The sequence below is a fragment of the Cannabis sativa genome, chromosome 4, assembly GCF_029168945.1.
Source record: "Cannabis sativa cultivar Pink pepper isolate KNU-18-1 chromosome 4, ASM2916894v1, whole genome shotgun sequence".
Taxonomy (NCBI): Eukaryota; Viridiplantae; Streptophyta; class Magnoliopsida; order Rosales; family Cannabaceae; genus Cannabis; species Cannabis sativa.
The window spans coordinates 73,371,863-73,379,792 of NC_083604.1; positions in this window are offsets into that span (position 1 = coordinate 73,371,863).

The following is a 7,930-nucleotide window of genomic DNA, read 5'->3' on the forward strand; positions in this document are numbered from 1 at the left end:
CGTGTTAAAATTTGTCTAAAAGTTAGTTATATTAAAAAAAATAAGGGAAATTCTATAATGTACTTTCTTCAAAGGGATACACCGATACATCTCTATCTGTTCTAGTATCCGAAATAATTTTTTAGTCAAATTTTTTTTCATGCTCATGTAAATTATACTTATTTAAGTCATCTTGCAAAATTTTAAGAAATTCGAAAAAATTTAACACGTCAAAAATTGTATTCAAGTAGTGTGTTGCACGCGTGACTATTTTATTTTATACGCTTGTAAAATAAACTGTTTGAACATTGTTTTTTATATTGTAAATTATTCCGAATTTCTTAAAATTTTGTAGGATATCTTAAATAGCTATAACGTACATGAATATAAAAAAATTAGACTAATTTTTTTTTCTAGATGCCGAAACAAGTAGAGGGTGCATCAATACATCCATTTTAAGGGGGTGCATTGTAGAATCACCCAAAAAATAAAATTGTTGAAAATTGAGTTTAGGGTCCTATTTGTACAATTTTAAAAAATACAGGGTCTATTTTATCATTTAACAAAATAAAAAGTTTAATTGGTAACTTTTACAAAACATGATTTTCAAAAATAGTATTTATTTTATTTTAAATGGTAAAATTACACAACTTTAGTATAGTTTCACTTTCAACACAATTTGATGTTTGTGGATGGAGTTAGTCTAAGGAGAAGTTGTGAAAATTACTCATCATTATTTATAATTCACAAAAACTGATGCATCGCATATATTAGTGATAAGTACATTAAATATAGTGACAACATTAATTAATAAATACAGATACAGTAGCAGTCAATTAATTTATTACTTGTGAAAATATCTTAGTAGTGTAGCAGTGCAAGTGTACAACTTGGTGAGAGTGCAGGGCTTGGCTCCAAGCCATGATATCATCATCAGTATATGTATACCATAAATAACATATATAGATTTATTATTTGTGTGTATATATTTTTGCTTTGTTAGATGAAACTTTAGTTGTAAAAACTGTTTTAATTATGTAAATGTGATCAGAAATTAACATGGGGAATGATGAGTGATATCCAGCAAACAATAATAATAAGGCCAAGTGTGGTTTTGGACCACACAAAATCTAAGCTTATATATATAATAAATTATGTGTGTCATGTGTGGGCACGTTCTTTCTGTATGTACTTCTACTTCTTTACATATTAAACAATATTATCAGTCTGTTTTTGCACCGTATTTTCAGCCTTGGGAGGGACCCAAACCCCCCTATTTCCCAGCCAAACATATTCTATATATATCCCACTCTTCATCACTTATTATATAATATAGATAATAGATAGTCAAATTTCATATACCATTATATATACATAAAAATAAGTAGTTCCTCCAAAGAGGGTATTTAACTATGTTTTATATATTGAGTTTTATGGGATTTGAACCCATGACCTTAGACTTTATGCCATCCACCTCAACCAACTAAGCTATAAATATTTATTGCTTATAATACACTTAAATGTTACTTAAATAAAAGCCTAATATTTTTTTTTTATTTTATTTCGGGCCCCCGGAAAGTGTGGACCCTAGGCACGGGCCTAGCCCGCCTATACCTAGGGCCGGCCCTGGAGCGAAGTAATGTGGATCATAATCTTTTATTATTACAATGTTACCATTAATATGTATTATATGCTAAAGTTGATTAAATAATATACATAATAAAGACAAGTATATGTATTTTGTTTTGATCAGGTAGTTGATTAACGTTGTTGGACACTTAAATGGTTATTATAAAGTATATCAGTATATATATACTACGCTCACTATATCTACTCAGATTTATAAGTATACTAGTTAGAAGTTACGTGCCTCGGCACGTAAATATTAGTTTTATTTAGAGTTTAGTTCTTTATTTGTTGTTTTATTTAGATTGTATCTAAATGTATGATCATGCGAATAATTTGTTGTTTTATTAAAGTAATATGTGTGCTATCATATTTGGTTAGCAAAATATAATTTGGTATATTAATTTAAGTCATAACAAAATAATACAAAATAATACTTATTATTTACTTATAGAGAATTTAGAGGAACAAGATATAAATTTTGCAAAATTTAAAATAAACATTATGTAATTAAAATTAAAGAAAATGTTCGATTTTAAAATAGAAGAAAAAATTATTAAAAAAGTCTTAATATATGAAATATTATTTGAAAAACTAAAAAGAGTATAGTGAAACTTCTCACTACTCTTCCATTGGTTCAGCTGCTTGAATAGTGTATTGATTATACTTTGAACTCATCGTTCGTTTTGGATCTGCATACAACTGAACTCTCCATTTTTTGGCCGATAATTTCTCCGTAGTTTTTTGGACAAACAACCTATGTTTCTGTAAAAATAATTAATAATAAGATTTAATATACTTCTATTTATGAGAATGTATAAATTTTATATATTTATTTTTTTTATATTTACCTCGTCTGAATATGACTTTAATTGAACTGCAGTACATGAGAATATGTTTTCTGCAACATCTTCGAACATCACAGCATCTAGTAACTCAGTATCATCGTCGAGTTGTACATAGGTCATTGCACTAATAATTTATACAGAATATATAACGATTAATATGAATATCAAATAAGTTCAAATATTAATTTAGTTATATGATGATGATTAAAATGCAACTACACTAACTGAACAAGACTATGCACGTATTCCTAGTAGTGGCGGCGTAGCTTGCTATATACCAAGCCTTCCTCTATCACAATTACAACAACAACAACAACAACAAGTACCGCAAACCAATGATAATGCATATAGTAGTGAAATTAAATCAGTAGAAGAATAGGAAAAAAAATATGGGCATTACTGTTTAGAGGGTAAATTATAGGCAAATCTGAAAATTAGATATGCAATTGTCAGCATTATCCACCCAAATCCCAAAAATAGTATTTTCTTTTTCTCTAAAATATAATACATCAAATAATTATCAAAAGAAAACATACCAAGAACAATATATGCAGTTGTCATAATTATGCACTCAAATCCCAACAATTAAATTTAATCTAATCTAACCTAATAATATTAATATCAAAAGATCAGAATCAACTATCAAGGCATTCTATTTTTTTTTCCCCTTTTGTGGGGATGATGATATGAAAATGAGACTACAATTCACAGAGAAATAGATAGATTGATAGACTTAGCTTCCTCTAACATATGTCCCTCACTACCTAGTATACAAAAAAGATACAAAGTTCAATAACAAGTGGGTATGATAAATAAACTATACTTAATTTCTTTTTATTATATTATCCCCATACCCCTTTTTTCCCCTTCAATAATATAATTCTTTTTTTTTCTATGGATATTGGAATTCATTTATAAAAAAAAAATTCTATGGATATTGGAATTCATTTATAAAAAAATAAAAGTCTCCGAATCAGAATCACAGGAGTAAGAGATCCCTTGATAAGAAATTAATAAGTTGGTTAAAAATAAAGTGCAATTACAAAACCATCACTGGTAGTTTTTTTTTTAATTCAACCCAACATTATTGGGGACTATACTTCAAACCCAAGTAATGCAGTATATTGTTTCAATTGTACCGCTGAAACATCTTACTTTTGGGAAAATAAGCAATAACCAATGAAAAACTTATTCTTCAATACTCCAAAAAAAAATCCATACTAATTATAAAATAATAGAAATTTTCACTGGTGATTTAGAAGTTGTTTGGAAATAGTCTGATTCAAAAGACTGAAACATTTTCATTAATCAAAACTTGTCTTTTCCACAATTCAATTTTCAAGAGGTGAATCTAAAACAACGTGTCATAATCCATACTTTTCAAGAATTTAAGAAAAGCCACATCATATACCCAAAATATGTTAGTAACAGAACTTTAAGCGTATATCCTTTGTGAAAAGCCACATTAAATGCATAAAACTTGCATTGAGGCATGCTTAAATAATATACATACATATCCAAGCAAACCGTGTATACACTTGCCACAAAAAGAAAAATACTTAAGTAAGCAACTGATGAAGAACCGATAATTGAGAGGTTAAATACACACCTGACTTGTGAATACGCTCAGAACCAGCCAAATCTACCACGATAAGTTTGCTTTTCCGAAGAAGTGGCTTAAATGATTTGCTTAGGCAAGAGAGTTCCCCATTGTCAATTGAATGATTATCTTCCCTTCCCATGACAGACCTTTTGACATGCACCTGCACCATTTATGCTTTTAAGAGTAGTATATTTTGATTCATTATCTAGTTTACTTTTTTAATGACAGAAAATCATTTCACCAACAGAATAGCATGACTACGAGAAGATTCAGTATTCAACTTCGTGTTAGCTGCAATCGTATGAGTTTCTCCCACTCTCAGCAACTCCAGAAAAGTTTGTTGATCCCTGATTTCTACAAGAGTCGCACCAGGTACTGAAACATCACCAGTTCTTGGATCTTCCACAAAGGGGATGTTATCATTTGATGGATCAAGAAGGTCTTGAATGGTCTCCATATAAAGCTACACATTTTATTTTATTTTATTTTATTTGTAAATAACAAGATGTTAAAACATGAATAGCTAAAACAATTGAGTGTGAAATGAAATAACTGAGTAAAACTTTGATTATATAATATATTTAACTGTGTGATTAAGACCATATAACCTGCAAATAAAAGACGGAGATTGAATCTGTATCTGGAGAAATACTTGCTAGAATATCCTCCATTGAACGAACCATAATACCACGATTGTGAATGTTTTTCCTGTACCTGTTTGGCCATAAGCCATCACGATCCCATTATAACCATCCAGGACGCTCTACAAAATCAAATGGCAGAAAATTACAGGAGGCATTAGACAAAGATTACCCAAATTCCAGTGATAAAGGAACTATTAATCCTAATGCATTGCATACAGTTGAAAGAATCAAAGTAAATTTGGTAAATTTATGTTAGTTGTGACCTGAAATTTATCGATTAAGGGTATGGCACCAGCGAGTTCTGGTGGAATGGCCATTGATAGAGAAGTAGGCGTACTGCAAGTGTCCACAAAAAATATTTGAAATTTGTAACAAAAATCAACGAATGAAAAACAAGACTACGAAGAAGAAGAAAGACCTACGGAGTGCAAAGCCATAGCTGTTTTTGGTTGATCGTAAACCAAAGCGAGAAATTGGATTTGATAGGGATATACGGTTTGTTAGAGAGATATGTGGCGATTTTTTTTAATTTAAAAAAAGATTATTTAATTTTTTTGGTTTAATTATTGGGTTTATTTGTTAAGGGAGATCAAACCTATTAACATCGTTAAATTTAACGGAATATTCTAAGTATATTCTGTTAAACCAAGAAATGTCGTTAGATAGGCACTTTTAATATATAAAGATATATATTGTATAGCAGAGTCATGCATGTTACATTTTGAAAATATAATATTATAATAAAATGTTTATTTCCTTTATATACAAATTAATACCTTATATACGGTTTGGAATTGGATCACTACCATACCCGTTATTTATTTATTTTCTTTTAATAAAACAATGAAATATTTTGTGAAATAAATAGTCCAACTAAAATTAGAAATTGATTACTATTATTATTTTTATTTTTATCGAAGAAAAAGAGATCATCACTCTTGGTCCCGAACTCGATATATATATATATATACTAAAAGAAAATTACGTGCAAGGCACGTATACATAGTTTTATGCTAGATACTTTCTAATTTAATTGAAAATGATACAATAAATAATCATATAATTTAATTTATTATCATAGTCTAAATATATTTTTTTAATAAAATCATTAATTCAAGAAAAACTAATTTAAATTATTATATAGAGTTATCTTTTATGTATTTTCAATAGACATTAAAAGGTAAAAATTAAATAATCAATTTCAAATTCTTAAAAGAAAAGCTTAGATAGATTAGAGCAAAAAGAAGAGCCATTAGATTCTCTTTTAAAAGACTACCTATAAGTTTATCAAATTAAATAAAATTAGTTAAATTTTTTTAAATAAATATGATCACAATAATATTATTAATTAAGAAAATTACCCATAATAAAATATGAATATCATTAATATTAATAATTAATACTATAGTTGACTAAAAATTAATTAAAAACAAAATATTAAATAAACATATATAATTATTTCCATACATAAAATGAAATTAAATAATATTATTATTAAAACAAAAAAAAATTAAAATAGTTAAAAACTTTTAAATAAATAACCAACTTTTTTTTTCCTTGGAGAAAACCTAATAGCCCTTATAAAATGAAATAGAGAAGGTGAAAAGTTGACAAATAAAACCATTAAGTAATAATAAAAAAAATAATAAAAAAAAATTAATGGAAAACCATGAAAAAATGGCATGAAATGCGGATCATCAGTCTATTCATTACTATCATTAAGTAATAAATCACATCTAATATTAATAACTCAATCTCGATCGACTCCGGCCAGTGAACGCTGATCAATCATAGTCGTTGTTGTCGGCTCTATAAACTCCCATTGTTTATGTGAACCTCATTGTCGAATTGAAATTTTGATTTGGTGCTTAGTTGGACGGGCAGAGAAGGCTACATGTGGTCTGTGCGATTTGCGAAAGGCTTAAACCGTCACTTAGTATCGTCAGAACTTGCCTGGTCCGAGAAGGCTACCTGTCATCGTCATGTCATCATGATCAAAACCCCATCAATCATAGGATTTTTTTTTTCTTGATCGCAAAAAAAGAAGCTAGTTTGGAATTTTTGTTTTTCAAAAAATTCAATCGTATGAATTTTTCTTGTCTTCTTTCGTTAATGGCAAATATGAGATGATATATTATAAATTTATTTGTTTATTTTTAAAAAATTTTGGTTTTAAAAGTAGATTTTTTTTCTTTTTGAATTTGAATGGTTAATGTGAATAGTTAATTCCGTTAAATTTATTATTATTAATAGAATTTTTTTAAAAAAAAAAAAAATTACCCATGAATTTCTCATAAACCAAGAATTCAGTTATATAAGCACACTTTATATAGAATAGATATAGCATCATATAATTATTACAATTCATATAGTTCGTTTTTCAATAAATAAATAATAAATATTGAATTATGTTTCTCATCCACAAGATCATAATTTATCCACTTAGAGTTAATAAGAACTAGTTGAAATTTAAACTCCATCAGAACTAATACAATTTTTTTTTTATTTTACTCACACCAAAATTTATAATTAAAGTAAAAAAAAATTATATAATTAATTATAAATTATTATTTCTATGTTGTGACTAAATTTAAAAAATCTATAAATAAAAATATTAGTCAGAAAAATTATAATTTGTTGTAACTAAATGATATTTTAAGTCACAATAATTATTGTAACTAAACATAAATTAGTGAGAACTTACCTCCAAATACTATATATATTTTAATCAAAAGTAATTTTTTTAACTATATTTTTTGCAGTAAAACATCAAAATATAATAATTCTCATTAATTAATTAGATGATAATTATATAATAATTATTAATTAGTTCCCGGGTGATGAGGAGAAGGAGAGCTTTTTAGCTAGCATATAACTATACATGGTACATGATAGTGATTAGCTAGTGACATAATCAATTACCTCTTGTTAAAGAGATAAGTACTTCTGATCTTCTCTCTCTCTCTCGAAAAAGAAAATAAAAGGAAAAATCTAGTTGACAAGATCAACCTAGAAAAAGATCAAATTCTCTGTATGAAAAGTAATATAATAACCACCATATATATATTGGGAAGATTGTAATACTATTTTGGCTAAGTTAATAATAATAATAATAATAATAATATAGAGGAGAGAGAGAGGCAATAGCCAATAGTAAAAGAGAGTTGAAAACTCACTCAAAGTAAAGTAGCTATGAGTTGAGTTACTATAATTCATTCATTCCAAATAAT